This window comes from Nycticebus coucang, chromosome 2 (assembly GCF_027406575.1).
Source record: "Nycticebus coucang isolate mNycCou1 chromosome 2, mNycCou1.pri, whole genome shotgun sequence".
NCBI lineage: Eukaryota > Metazoa > Chordata > Mammalia > Primates > Lorisidae > Nycticebus > Nycticebus coucang.
Genome location: NC_069781.1, coordinates 110607335 through 110621671, shown reverse-complemented (window position 1 = coordinate 110621671; position 14337 = coordinate 110607335). Strand labels below are relative to the sequence as shown.

Here is a 14337-nt window from a genome sequence, read left to right as displayed (position 1 = left end):
TGCTCAGTTCTTGCTCAGGCTGATCTCGAACTCCTGAGCTCAGGCAATCCATCCTCCTTGGCTTCCCAGAGTGCTAGGCCACCATGCCTGGATGAATTTGCATTTCCTAATGGTTAATGGCTGTAAAATGTTTTCATGTGCTAACTTCTCATCTGCATATCCTCTTTGATGAAGTAGCTGTGTAAGTCTTGCTTATATTTTAATTGGATTATTTATTTTCTTCTTGGCGAGTTTTGAGACTTCCTTATATAGTCTATTTTTTTACACGTCATTTAGAATTCTTTATATATTCTGAATGTAAATTCTTTGTCAGACATGTGACTTGAAATATTTTCTTCCAGTTTGTAGCTTTTTTTTTAATCCTATGGAATCTTTCACAGAGCCAAACATTTTTTTTTTTTTGTAGAGACAGAGTCTCACTGTACGGCACTCAGGTAGAGTGCTGTGGCGTCACACGGCTCACAGCAACCTCTAACTCTTGGGCTTACGCGATTCTCCTGCCTCAGCCTCCCAAGCAGCTGGGACCACAGGCGCCCGCCACAATGCCCGGCTATTTTTTCGTTGCAGTTTGGCTGGGGCTGGGTTTGAACTCGCCACCCTCGGCATATGGGGCCGGCGCCCTACTCACTGAGCCACAGGCGCCGCCCAGAGCCAAACATTTTAATTTTGATGAAATTCAGTGTATCAATTTACTGAATGTTGGTAGAGTACATAGAAATATGACTAATACTATGTTGTTGACCTTGTACCCTCTGACTTTGCTAAGCTTACTTAATAGTTCCAAGAGCTTTTTGTACAAAAAATAACTTACTTGGAATTTTCTGCATAGGTGATCATTTAATTTTTTTCTTTTCTGTTGGTGTGCCTTGCAGTTCTTTTGCTTGCTTATTTCACTAGCCTAGGCCTTCCAGGAAAATGTTGAGAAAGTGGCGAGAGAGCACATTGTTTCCCGTTCCTGATTGTAGGTGGAAGCATTCAGTCTCCCACCATTGAGTATGATGTTATCTCTGAGTTTTTCCTTGATGCCCTTTGTCAGGTTGAGAGAATTATCTTCTAGTCCTGGTTTGCTGGGAGTTTTTAGTCCTGAATGGCCATCAGAATTTTTTCTATGTAAATTGACATACCCATGTTTTTTATTCTTATGTTAGTATGGTAGATTGCATTTATTGATTTTTATGCATTGAACCAGCCTTGCATTCTGTCATAAATTCCCTTTGTTTGTGGTTCATTGCTTTTATACATATATTGCTGGATGCAATTTGCTGCTACTTTATTGAGGATCTTTGTGTCTGTGATCATAAGAAAGACTGGCCTATAGTCATCTTGGGCTGTCTTTGGCTATGTTATCAGGGCAGCGCTGGCCTCATTTAAGTTGGGAAATGTTTCTTCTTCCTTTATTTTCTGGAAGAGATTACGTATAATTACTATTATTTCTTCCTTAGATGTTTGGTGGAATTTGCCATTAAAACTATCTTCTGACCCTTTTCAGATTTTTTTTTTAGGTTTTTAACTACATATTTAATTTCTTTAGTATTTATAGTATTATTCAGATATTTCATCTTGGGTGAATTTTGGTAGTTTTTTTTTTTTTTTTTTTGTAGAGACAGAGTCTCACTGTACCGTCCGCGGGTAGAGTGCCATGACTTCATACGGCTCACAGCAACCTCCAACTCTTGGGCTTAAGCGATTCTCCTGCCTCAGCCTCCCAAGCAGCTGGGACTACAGGTGCCCACCACAACACCCGGCTTTTTTTTTTTGTTGCAGTTTGGCCGGGGCTGGGTTTGAACCCGCCACCCTCGGCATATGGTGCCGGCGCCCTACTCACTGAGCCATAGGCACCGCCCGAGTTTTGGTAGTTTTATTGAGAAATTTGGTCATTTCCTCTAAGTTGTGGACTCTGTGCATAGAGGTTTTTATAGTGTTCTCTTTTAATGTCTATGGGGTCTGCTATTGGGACTTGGGAATGTATTAACATATTGGGGACCTCAAACCTAATGTTTTAAGCACAGCCTTTGTTTGGAAGCAGCACTGTAGTCTGTGGGTATTGCCAGATTCTCACTGAGTTGTATCCCCCTGCCTTATACGGTACTCCCTGGGGAATAGCAATTGAGGTGTTTTAGTGGGGACATTAAGGCTTTTAAGTCCTGGGATACCACTTGATACCTAAGAGTGATAATACCCAGGCACCCAGTGACCTGCAGGACTTTAATGTCTCGGGAAGTTTCAGGTCACTTCTGTTGTTGGGTATAGAAGTTAGACACACCTGGAAGGTCCAGCTAGCTTTACAGCAGAGGGAAGAAACCCGCCGCCACTGGAGAGTGGAGGAGATATTCACCCCTTTTTATGGTGTTTGAGGTGATTATTTTGAGTGTTATGTTAATAGGCACTGATTTAATGATGCTTTTGTCTATTTCCAATAAAGGCTACCAGTTAGCCTACTTTTAAAAAACCCAGTCAAAATATGGCTACATGGGTGGTGTGTTCTAATGCTGTGTTTAAGCAGAGCTTGCTGTGCCGTTGCTTTTTACTTGGTGGGCGGAGGATTAAGATAGTGTGCTGTTGCTTTTTACTTGGTGGGTGGAGGATTAAGATAGTTGACAGTGGGTGGCGCCTGTGGCTCAGTGGGTAAGGTGCTGGCCCCATATACCGAGGGTGGCAGGTTCAAACCCGGCCCCCGCCAAAATTCAACCAAAAAGTAGTTGGGCGTTGTGGCGGGCGCCTGTGGTCCCAGCTACTCGGGAGGCTGAGGCAAGAGACTCGCTTAAGCCCAGGAAGGAGTTGGAGGTTGCTGTGAGCTGTGTGAGGCCACGGCACTACCGAGGGCCATAAAGTGAGACTCTGTCTCTACAAAAAAAAAAAAAAAAAAAAAGATAGTTGACAGTGTATCCTTCTATATGAATTCTTGTCTGTTTCCATTTTAGGTTGTTAAGTAGACATGTTTTCACTGACGGAGGTTGTTGTGGATTTGGGTTTCTGACCCTGATAGAGTAGCATCTTCTTATGTCAGGGAAAGGGTCTCAGTTTTTTAGTAATTCTCCAAGCAAGATGAGTTTTGCTTCATTTAATTAAAAAATGTGTGTCATGATGGGCTTTAAAATAGAATAATTAATGAGCAATGAAAGGAAAATAGGTTTTCAGATGCAGAGGGTCAGCGGATGCTGGCTGCAGGTACTGGGAGGCATGGTACTGTGTGCCCTGGAGCCATCCTAGGGTGCTGAGTTTTCTCAATGATCAGCAGTCCTTGGACGACCAGGCCCTACCCTGTGACCATTCGAGTTTCTCAGTGTTTTCTTGAAAATGGTTTTGTTTGGCTGCCTGCCGTCCCTGGGATTGTGCTGTGACAGCTCAGGCTGTCCTTCTCTTTCTGTTGGAGGCTGTGCATCCAGCATCGCTGCAGGGATGCGTGTCACAGGCATAAATGCCAGGTTAGGCAAGACCGGAGCAGTGACGCACGGAGCACTAGCCTTGGCAGCCGGTTGGCTGCTCTTCAAGCCGGAGGCTGTGGGATGTGCCACCTGCCAGCCTGTCCTGACTGTGCTGTGGTCATGTCCTTACAACGACTTGTAGGAATTATGGCTTTCTCAAGTGGGATGTCACCCCTTGTTATACAATTAACATATGTTGACCGTCGGAAGTGCAGGTAAGGAAGGAAATGAAAATCGGGTCCTCCACCACGTGTCACGTTTTAGAACTTGCAGTCTTGGTCTCCTTTGAGATGAATTGTAAGAACCAAATGGCCAAGAGTTCTAAGAATGCTGTGGTGTGGGGACAGGTGGGGGGCATCAGATGTGTGTGTTTCCATGAGGTCATTCCAGACCTGCGGAGTTACAAGTCAGTGGCTGGGGACATGAGGACACAAGGAGAGGGGCAGGCTTGTGCCCATACCAAGGTGTGCCATACGTCTGTGTGTGCATGGCTGCCAGGATGGAGGCAGGCATTATTCACTGGCTGGGCGAGGAGAGTCCACGTCTGGTCCTGGAAACTTCCAGCCTTAACCACAAAGGGGGAACTCCAGTTAATTTCCACATGTAGGGTTGTGAACCTTGCAGATTAATAATTCATTTTCTTTCTGGGAGGTTGATGACATTTTATTTTCTGCTCTGATTGCTTGTAAAAGAGTAACAAAGCCCTCTAAGGGGGCTGGTGGAGCTGGTGGCTTAGAACCTTCTAGTTATTTAGTAACGAGCATGCTGTGGAGGTGGGGCACTATCCTTGAAGAAGGCTGCAGTAGTTGACAACAAGCTCTTATCTGTCATTGTCATGTGCGCTCAGCAGTGAGTGCTTGTGGGCCGGCAGCCACCTCTGTGGCTGCACACGAGGACAGAACTCAGGGTCTGGGAACACTCACAGTCAGGTCTGGGTAGTAGTATGATTATCATATTTGGAGTGTGCGGAGTATAGTGAGAAAGCACAGTTGGCTCTGCTTTAGGAGTGAGCGGCTGCACGTCTTTGAGCGATGTTTCTTGAGTATGGCCTTGTTTGGACAGAGGCAGGGTGCTCTCTTGATGCCCCATGTGTTCTGGACAGAAGGGACGTGTGCTGTGACCCTCAGGTATGTGTGTAGCCTGTGAAGGTGGTCACGCGTGTGCTCACCCAGTCCACGGTAGGCATGAACGTGGGGACAAAATCTCAGTGCCTCCCTAGCACCTGGTTTTGCTCACAGAAGGGAAAGGCACTGAGGCAGCTCCCTGTCCAACTTTACAGGCTCTTAGAGGTACTGGAGAAGCCCTTTCTGTGCAGATGGACAGAAAGAAAAGGCGTTTTTGAAAATGAAAACACGTCACTGTGGTGGAAGCTCACACCTGAGGGATCGCCCTGCTTTGTGTTTTTCATTCACACCATTTAGTGTTCTACGCGCCTCGTCCCTTGGTGCTGTGGAAGCCCTCCTTCTGTGGAACAGTCTAATCTCTTGGAAATTCATTCTAATATTCCTTCACTCCAACTCACTCTCTTTTTTTTTTTTTGATGAGGTGCTATTCACATAAAGTGAACCTTATGAAACTGACAATCCCGTGGGATTTAGCACCTTCTCAGTGTTCTGCAGTCTCTGTGTGGCTCTGAGATGAGGCGTTTTTGGCACCCAAAGGGAGACCCCTTGTCTGTTATGCAGCCACTCCCAGCTCCCTTCCCGGTCACCTCCATATCATCTTATGATTCTTGGACTTCTGCTGTGAAGGGATCATAACATCTCATGAGTAATGAGTTAAATAACATTTTAATGTGTGGCCATTTTTAAAGTGCCTCTTTAGCAGCCATGAGCCACCAGCGTTCCCCCCAGACGTGCTGGGTTCTAGGGGTCTCAGACCTTATAGTCTGTTCTCCATGGGGTGTTGTGGAGTCAGGCCTCTTTTTATAGTGAGTGTCTGGTCATGGAGGGCAGGGAGGTGTATTCCGCCACTGGATTTTCCCATTCTTGTCTGTGGGTCTGAGCCAGAATGAGGGGCTCTTGAGAGATACCTGGACATGAGACTCTTAGGCCCCGGAGTGTTTGTTAACCCCCGTATGCTTGGTGCTGTGTCAGGCATGCAAGGTACTTGGAGCCTCGGAGAAGGCATAGTGTTAAGATAAGAGATGCCTCCAAATAAAGAAAGACATCCAATGTAATTAGGAGCACACGAGGCTGTATTACAGTTGTCAGTGTGAGCTAAGCAGAGAGCAGGGCCCTTGGGTGGGGTGCTTGCAGCCCTCCCCCTGTGGTAATGGCCCTGTACCCCTGTTCCCTAAGAGACCTGCACTGTCTGATGGCCGACCTCAGTTTCCTTTGGTGGGCGGGGATGGGGGCTTCACTCAGTGCGACTGGTAGGCTTTTGAACTCTGTCCCCTGTGTCCCTAGCTGCTTCTTTGTTTCGTGTCCCTGGTTTCCCCAGCTGGGGCATTGTACCCCATATCTGAGGGTCTCTCCTTATTGGTAAGTTCCATCTTTTCTCTTTCAGATTCCAGGCACTGGGGAAGTGGCCAGAGTCAGCCTGGGGAGGCGTCCTGTGGTTGACTTGCCCCTGAAGTCCTCCGAAACTCCAGGCAGGAGGCAGGATCTCTGGCCATTTTTTTTTCCTTTCTCTCACAGTTGTCGTCTTGGTGAAATAACTGAATTTCCGGTTACACTTTTAAATTTTATATTTCCGTTATGATTTAAAAAATCCTAATGTATCCCCCAAGCATGTAGTGCATCTGAGAGAAGAGGGGCAGGAACGCGCTCCCTGTGCCTTTTGTGGGGCTGTCCGGAGCAGTTTTCACTGAGGGTGTAAGTCACACTGTCCACTTTTGATGGGCATCTCGTTCTGAAATTTAGCAACTATCTGTAGAACTCTGAAGCCTGAGTCTGAGATGAAAAGGAGGAAAGCATCTCAGTGACCATGAGTCCAAGTTGAGCCCTTTGCTCTAGTTGGCTGCATTTGGGGGTTGAAACAACACAGAGCTGGAATCTGCTTCTGAGACTGGTTGATGTCAACAAGTTTAGTGCCCCTTGTCCCCCCCCAGCAAAAAAGGACAAAGCAGCAGCAGACCTGGATCACAGAGGAGAGGGGCCACACGTGCCGGGGAGGGCCCCATCCCCTGGCCAGTGGAGTCAGCCTCTGGGTGCTGCCCCCTTCTTCATGCAGAAGGTCGCTGTTGTAGATTTTCAGTTCACAGGTAGGCTGTTCTGTTCCTGCTGTTGGTAAAGGACCAAGGACAGCTATAACTGTGAGGTACTGTGGCTTGTTTTGAGTGGTAGGCATCACTTATGTCCTGTAGATGGCTATTGGGGCACTTTTACTCTTTCAACTTAAAAACTTTTCATCATCTCACCACACACACAGACACACCCACCCACACACGCCCCAGAGCATCTGTTTTGTAAAGAAAACTCAGCTCTCTGTGTGGGTATGCCTCCGGGAATAAACCTCTCCCGCTCCATCATGCAGCTGTCTGCTGCTGCTCTCATCAGTGTTACTGCAGGAAGAGTGTTGGCGGCCACATGCCTGGGAGCCCGCTTGTCTGCAGAACCCAGCTTTGTGGAGCTTTGTGTCATAAGTTGCCAGTGATCTTGATTACTCTGAGCTATAATAGCACCGCATCTAAGTTTTGGGCTGAAGTTAGTCAGATGTCCCAACATCTATCTGCACGTATGAAATCAAGTTTTAAGGATTTGCAGCGCCATGATGCTGAGCGATTTCTCAGCATTTCTTCTCAGAGGGAAGATCTCAACACCGAGCTCTGCACGTTGGGATTCAGCAAAGTTTGAGAATTTCCTTTCTTAAACCAAACCGAGTCCAATGAGCCACAGGGGAAAGTGGATTGGTAAAACTCATCTTAGCCTTCTTAAAACTATCCATTAACTTGTCTGTTATTTAAGAAACACGTGTGTGTTTATGCATGTGAGCTTGTGTGGCAGGTGTGTTGTGGGGGGCTCAGGCGGGGAGCTGTGTGATCAGCCAAGTGTCGGCCTTCCTCTGCGTGTGCTGCACATGGAGCTGACAGGTTGGGGTTTCCCTAACAGCAGTTGGGAGCTGCTGCGTGGAGGGACCATGGGACATGTCTGTTGTAGTGTGTGCGGGGTAAAAGGCCACCAATATGGAGCACTGCACATTGCAACTGAGTTGCCCTCCAACCCCCAGACCACTCCACAGTGTGAGAGCCTGTGAGCACCCTCCTGACCGTCCTTGCAGACACTTGCATTTCCTGTGTAGCTGTTCACTCGTACATGGAAGAACCCTCCTGCTCCCAACCCCACCTCCCCATCCACCTTGGCATGGTCTGCCTCCCCATGAAAAGTGACCTCCTAGTTCATTCTTTGTAACAGCTGCATAGCGTTCGGTGTTTGGACAACTGTGTATTTACTGTCTGGGTAGCCGCTGCTGGACTTCAAGGCTGTTTCCATGGCTTTGCTCGTGAAGCTTTGTGTCTGAGCAGGGGCATGGCTCCTGCGTGTCATGGCCAGGTGATTCTGTCTCTTCTCCTTCCCTGGTGGCTCATCCTTTTAAGTGCCCATCTGAACAGCGAAAATGACCATACTGGGTTTTTTGTTGGTTTGTTTTTTGAGACAGGGTCTCACTATGTTGCCCTCCATAGAGTGCTATGGCGTCACAGCTCACAGCAACCTCAAACTCTTGGGCTTAAGCAATTCTCCTGCTTCAGCCTCCCAAGTAGCTGGGACTACGGGCGCCCGCCACAACGCCCTGCTATTTTTTGTTGTTGTTGTTTAGCAGGCCTGGGCTAGGTTTGAACCTGCCAGCCTCAGTGTATGTGGCCGGTGCCCTACCCACTGAGCGACGGGCGCCACCCGACCATCTTGTTTTAATTTGTATTTCCCTTCATAGTGACAGTGAACAACCCCTCCCTTAACTTGCCACTTGCCCTTTAGGTGGGGCTCTAGGAGCCTGGCTGGTTGCTCCAGGGGTCGGGAGATTATTGTATTCTCAGTTTGTTTCTGTGTTTCTCCTTAGTGGGCGTAGCCTTCCCTACTTTCGAGATTATTTAAAAACCCTCCCAAATTCTGGTACTTTTTTGGTTTCTGCTTTTCTTTTCTCTCTTGCCTTCTTCCCCTTCCCCTTCTTCCTCCTCTTCTGATTTGGTTTTTTTTTTTGGGCCGGGGCTGGGTTTGAACCCGCCACCTCTGGCATATGGGACCGGCGCCCTACTCCTTGAGCCACAGGCGCCGCCCTCTGATTGGTTTTTAAGAACAGAATTAAGTTGTCGGACTACTGAGTACTAGCATACGAATCTAAATTGGGGAATGATGGGAAGCTCTGTGTTAGAGCATCGTTCCTGACCATGGCTTTGTTAACGATCACACCAGTTCTGGGTGAGGCCCGCCCTGGCTCCGAGTGTGCCCCGTGTGTGAGCTGTGAGGCTCTGCTGCGCTGGTGCTGAGAGCTGGAGCCAGGCGGGGCCGGGGGAGCTGTGGGGGGCTGCCTCTTTTCCAGTTCTTACTGTCCTTTAGCTGTGATGCCTCCTGGTCTCACCTGGCCAGGTCAGCTGTACCCTGTCACTGACCACTCTCAGAGTCCCTGGGGGGCATTTTGAGCACAGTTGGAGTGAATTTTGTGTGTGTTATGGAATTTGTATATGTATGTATAAGGCAGGGGTGTCCAACCTGTGGTCCAGGGGCTGCATGCAGATTATTTGAGGGCTGTTTTGTTATTGGATCTGATGAAAAGTGTGCACGGACCTTTTCTTTTGCTCATCACTTTTCGTTAGTGTTTGTATATTTAATGTGTGGTCCAAGACAATTCGTATTCTTACAATGTGCAGCAGGAAAAAAAAAAGGTTGAACCCCTCTGTAGGGATTTGGGTCTAAAGTTCAGTCTGCTAACATGTCTCTTTTTCTAACTCTGTCTCAGATTTTGTTGATAGCAGACAGTGGGAAGAAATCGGTGCTGAGATGTTTGATGACACTGATCACCAGGTAAGCAATAAAATCTGCCTTGGAATAATGGCTGTTTTCAGAACTGAATGTCATTGTCTCAGGTGCTCAGCTGTGTCTGTCAGCAGAGCCAGCTGATTATTTTGTGCCCTGCCCAGGTGGGTGTGATTGGAGAGCAGGGCAGAAAATTTTTGTTTGCCCCAGAAGCCCAGGCAGCTCTGAGGGAGTGGTCAAGGCCTGTTTGGGGGATGTGGCTGCAGAGGACTCCAAGTAGGCAGCATAGGGGGTGGCCGTGGGTAGGTGATGCTGGGCTGAGGCTCATGTGGGTGGTGAGCCCAGCACCCTGCGTCAGCACTGGCTTCGCTGGACCAGAGGGACAGAGCTAGGCTGGGAGGTGCCTGCGAGGCCATGCCCTTGTCCGGGCTGGCATACTGTGGAGTTTACACTGGGTCTCCGAAGGTGCCCTGTTGCCCCACTGTAGAGATCTGCAGGAGCTGGTGGTCAGTTGCTTCTTTTCTGTCTCACAAAGTCACACTGGTCCGTGTTCAGGAAGGCCTGGCGGGCCTTGGGGCTGCTGTAGCCTTGTTTACATTGTGCCCCTTGCATCTGCAGGGGTAGGGGGTGGCGTGTGGGACTGTGCTGAGACTGTAAGTGCTGGCCCATGCGGGCCCCAGCGCACAGGGCATAGGTGACGTGTCAGCATGTCCAGGCAGCCCGAGGTGGACTGGCCGAGGATGCCAAGGGGAAGTGACACACCCGATCACTTTCTTGTAGGGCCATGTGCTCTGCTTCTTCCCTGCCCCTTCTAGCCACTGGGATCCAGCATCTTCCTGGCAGGGCCGTCTGTCCTTAGCTGGCTGTTCACTTCTCGTGCTTCAGTCTCCTCACCTGCAGACATGGAGGGGAAGGGGGCTCCCTGGCTTGTGTGGGGCTCAGGGTGGGCCGGCCAGGGACTGTGGGGTTGTGGAACCACATGGGGTATGCCCGGTGCTGTTGTGTGCTCTGGAGGACTATGGGCTCCCTGGGGCCCTGCAGAGTGGGTGTCCACCCAGCCCCAGGGTGAGTGCTGCCCTTCAGTGGCCTGCCAGGGGCTGGGACACTGCCCTCAGCCTCCTGCCCTGCCGGAGGGCATCTGAGCCTGACTTGCTTATGTGCTTGGTTTGGGGGGTGTCTTCTGTGGTTGAGGCCAGCACAGACAAGGCCCGATGACAGGATGGAAATATGTGTGTGTGGGTTGACCACCATCACCGCATTGAGCTAGGGAGATACATCTTCAGACCCCCATACCCCATCACCTGTGCCTGGTCCCAGAGACGTGGATTAAAGGCTTATGCAGCTGTGCCGGGCATGGTGGCTCATGCCTGCAATCCTAGTACTCTGAGGTAGGTGGATTGCTTGAGTTCAGGAGTTCGAAACTAGCCTGAGCAAGAGCAAGACCCTGTCTCTACTAAATATGGAAAAATTAGCTGGGTATTGTAGCAGTGCCTGTAGTCTCAGCTATATGGGAGGCTGAGGCAAGAGGATTGATTGAACCTAGGAGTTTGAGGTTGCTGTGAGCTATGATACCACGGCATTCTACCCAGAATGAAATTCTTCTCTGTCAAAAAAAAGGAAGAAGAAAAGAAAAAAATAAAGGTTTGCACAGGTATGACTGTGTTAGAAGGTGCTTCTAGATGTGACTTTTGTTGTAATGAGCAGGATCTTTAAGTCCCTAAGTCCCCTGGCTGTAGCTTTCACGTCATAGATAGTCTGCTTACAAAAGGCCATTTGAAAAGGAAATATTTAGGAAGATTAAGCTGTATATTCTAGAACTTGGGTTGAAGTGGAAGCAAAAGTAACTTTTAAGGGACCCTTCCCAGTGTGAAGTGGTCCATGCAAACAGCCTTGTTGTCCTTGTGTGGGACAAAGCAGGTGCATCCTTCCTGTTGCCATTTCTGTGGTTTCTATGAAGCAGGGCCCTGGTGAGAGGACAGCCTCTGTGAGGAGCTGACCATTAGGACTGTGAGTCCACCTGGTGAGGACAGAGTCTCGGCCACTGAGACTGGAATAAGTGCTAGAGTGTCCCCTGCAGGCCTCTTGGGCTTGACTGAGGGCCATGGCCTGCAGCTTCCAGGGGCTCCTCAGCCCGGGAGGAAGGAGGCAGGTTCCCTGGTGGTCTGTCTCATGAGCCGGGAGCCACAGGATTCTGTGTGTGTTGTGTGTTGCCTGCGGTTTTTTAGACCTCTCAGACTCGCACATTGTCGGGGGAGAGTGCACAGAGAGTAAACTACTTGGAGTTTTTTTGTTTTTATGCCGCTGGAGTTTCAGGCTTCCGCACCCCCCAACCCCCCAATTTGACACAGTCCTGTAGTCTTAACAAGCATGCTGTGTAAGTGCTGCCCAGGAGTCCCAATGTGCCCCACCTCCCACTTCCCACCCCTCAACAGAGGCAGGGCTGCTTCACCAAGCAGCCAGATGGCCCAGGCCTGAGTTTTAGCAAGTATGGTTCTGATTCTCACAGCCGAGAGCAGGACTATTGTAGATTTAATTAAATGACACTAAATGGGAGGTAATTACTTCTGCTAGTGTTAGGAGACTCAAGAGGTTCTGTCTGGTCCTCTGCTGTAGTCCCATGAGGCTGTTACCTGGAAAAGTGCCTGGCCACCCTCTGTGGGCACCCAGGATGCTGATTTAACTAATGGTGAGTGGTTTGAGCTTTTAGTCTCTGAAGCCTGGGTCTGAGAATAAGCCATTGATCTAGATTATCTCACAGGTGGACCATGCACCCTAAAGCTACTCTAGTAGGACAGGACATGTGGAGTATTAGCACTGTCCAGCTGTTGGACGCACAGATGAGAGGAAAGCCTGGGGCCAGGGGCCACTGGCTAAGGGTTCATTTGTAGTGACCAGAAGCCATATGCTCACCACATTTATATCTGAACTGGCTCCAATGCCAGCAGCTTTGTGTTGGCCATACTGCTTCTTGGTCATTAGATATGCACCAGCTGACCCATCAGGGACATAACACCTGGCACGAAGCACTGGGGGGGTGCGGCCAGTCAGAGCCAGGTGCACCTGCAGTATTAGATGAGAAACGGACTGCAAGGACTCCTCAGCACACACAGCTGTTGCAGTGCCTCTCTAGTGATGTGGGCCATGATCTGTTGTGGGTGTTTATTGGGTTTGATACAAGGTAATTAAAGTGGATACAAGTGAACACCACCTGTTCCTTTTTACTCTGTTAGCCTCATTTCTAGGAAAGCTGTAATCACACATGCAGCTGGGCTGGCATGTGTGGGGACAGCTCCGATCTAGAGCATGCTTGGGTGCCTTGGGTCTGACTTCTCCAGGCAAGGCCTGTCTGGGCAGTGGGGAGCAGCTGACTGATATCCATGGTATTAGGCTTTGGGAGTCTTCAGGCAGCTTCAAGTGCTGTTGTTTTTGCATTTCCACAGTCACAACGTAGTCTACTGGGCCTTATCACAGAGACACCTTCCCCACCGAGGCTGCACGTGTCCTGCGCAGGGTACCAGGCCTGGGCTTTAGTGAGCACAGCCTCCCCGAGAGACTTGCCTCAGCCCAGCTTCTGCCCCCCTGGTTTTTTGTGGGTAAAGAAACACATAGTGCATTCGTGGCTGGTTTTGCACATCACACAGCACCCTGAACCCATTGACTGGCATGCTCAGCCTGCACTCTGTGGTCATGCTGCATTCCTGTGGGGGGAAGGGTCTCTCCCCCCGACTGTACTAGCTTTGGCACCTCTGGAGTCCAGCAGATAGGCTGCCATTCGTGCAGCTGCAGGGCACACGCCAGAGTCCTGGGAAAACACCCTCAGGCACCCCCCGCATCTGCTGGGCTATTTTTATCCCTCAAAGGGCCTATTTTTCTTTGCAGTGAGTGGACTTGTGGATGATGCTGTCATGCTCGCCAGCGGGGCCCATGAAATGAGCCTTTCATTGATGAGCTTCCCGGGTGCTGCGGCACATTCCCATCCACGTGCACAGGCCTCGCAGTTTCTGTTGCTCTGCTGCAGCTGTGTGGATGGAGGCTCCTCAGGGTGCAGGCGGAGCTGTGGCCCCGGAGCAGCCCATCCCCGGGTGGGGTGGCCCAGTTGCCTCCTGCCTATTTCCCTCTCACATCACCCGCGGAGGGCAGGTCCTGCATGGTGGTCACTCCACAGGTCACTGAGTTCCTGCACCAGGTCCCCACGCCTGGGTTGTGGGGCCTTAGCAGAGGAAACAGCATTCTACTGTTGGAGGAGACAGACCCCAAAGGAGGTCAGTAGGTCAGATACGAGTGGGTTAGGTGGTGATGGGAAATAAAGGGAGAAATGAAGCAGAGAAGGGCTGGGGCGGAACACAGAGGAACTGGGATGGTTGGTGGAGCAGAGGCAGGTGGCTTGCCTGTGTGCGAGGAGGATGAGCCCTGGGTGTTCAGGGAACACTGCAGGGAGTGGGTGAGAGGAGGGGAAGTGGCGGGAGGGGGTGAGGGGGTTGGAGAGGACCCCTGGCTGCTGGGAGAATGGACTGTGGCAGGGTATGGCTAGGAACCCAGACAGAAGGCTGTAGGTGGAACAGGAGCAAGGTGGTGGCTCGGGGTCATGATGTAGCAGCATCAGTGGGGAATGGCTCCCTTGGACATCTATTCAGAGGCAAAGCCAGAGGACTTGCTGCCTGGTTAAATCTAGGGTTGGAGACAGCAGGAGGATGCCCTGAGGTTTTGGCCTGAGCAATTGGAAAGACATAGGCTTCTGCCTAGGATCTCTGAGAGGAGTCTTTCAGGAGGTGGGGAGCATACTTTGGGGACATGTGAAGCTTTGGGTGCTTTTAGAGGGAAGGAAACCACTGGGTCCCTAAGCCTGGAGTTGGGGAGATGCCTGGAGTTGGGGAGATTTCTGAGGACTGGCCTGAGGGGTGGTACTGACTAGAGCTGGAGCGTGGAGCTCTCCCAGGGGCAGGTTTGCCTGGGAATGTCCTTGTTTATCCATCTGTCAGGTAGAGATGAGCTGGTAGCTG

At 50.1% G+C, this 14337-nt stretch overlaps 1 protein-coding gene across 11 annotated transcripts in view; it reads left to right on the top strand.

The window, feature by feature from the left end:
• The window catches only part of SEMA4D (semaphorin 4D), a 122171-nt gene that overhangs the window by 24443 nt on the left and 83391 nt on the right, over window positions 1-14337 (top strand). For 8 of the 11 annotated variants that reach the window (XM_053578847.1, XM_053578807.1, XM_053578815.1 and 5 more), the window contains exon 2: window positions 9321-9385. The exons of 2 other annotated variants lie outside the window; for them this stretch is intronic. The gene's annotated coding sequence lies outside the window, so the exon portion shown is untranslated. Of the gene's footprint in view, window positions 1-9320; window positions 9386-13390; window positions 13600-14337 lie in introns of those variants that run through there. One more of the 11 variants, XM_053578840.1, reaches the window with a different exon arrangement.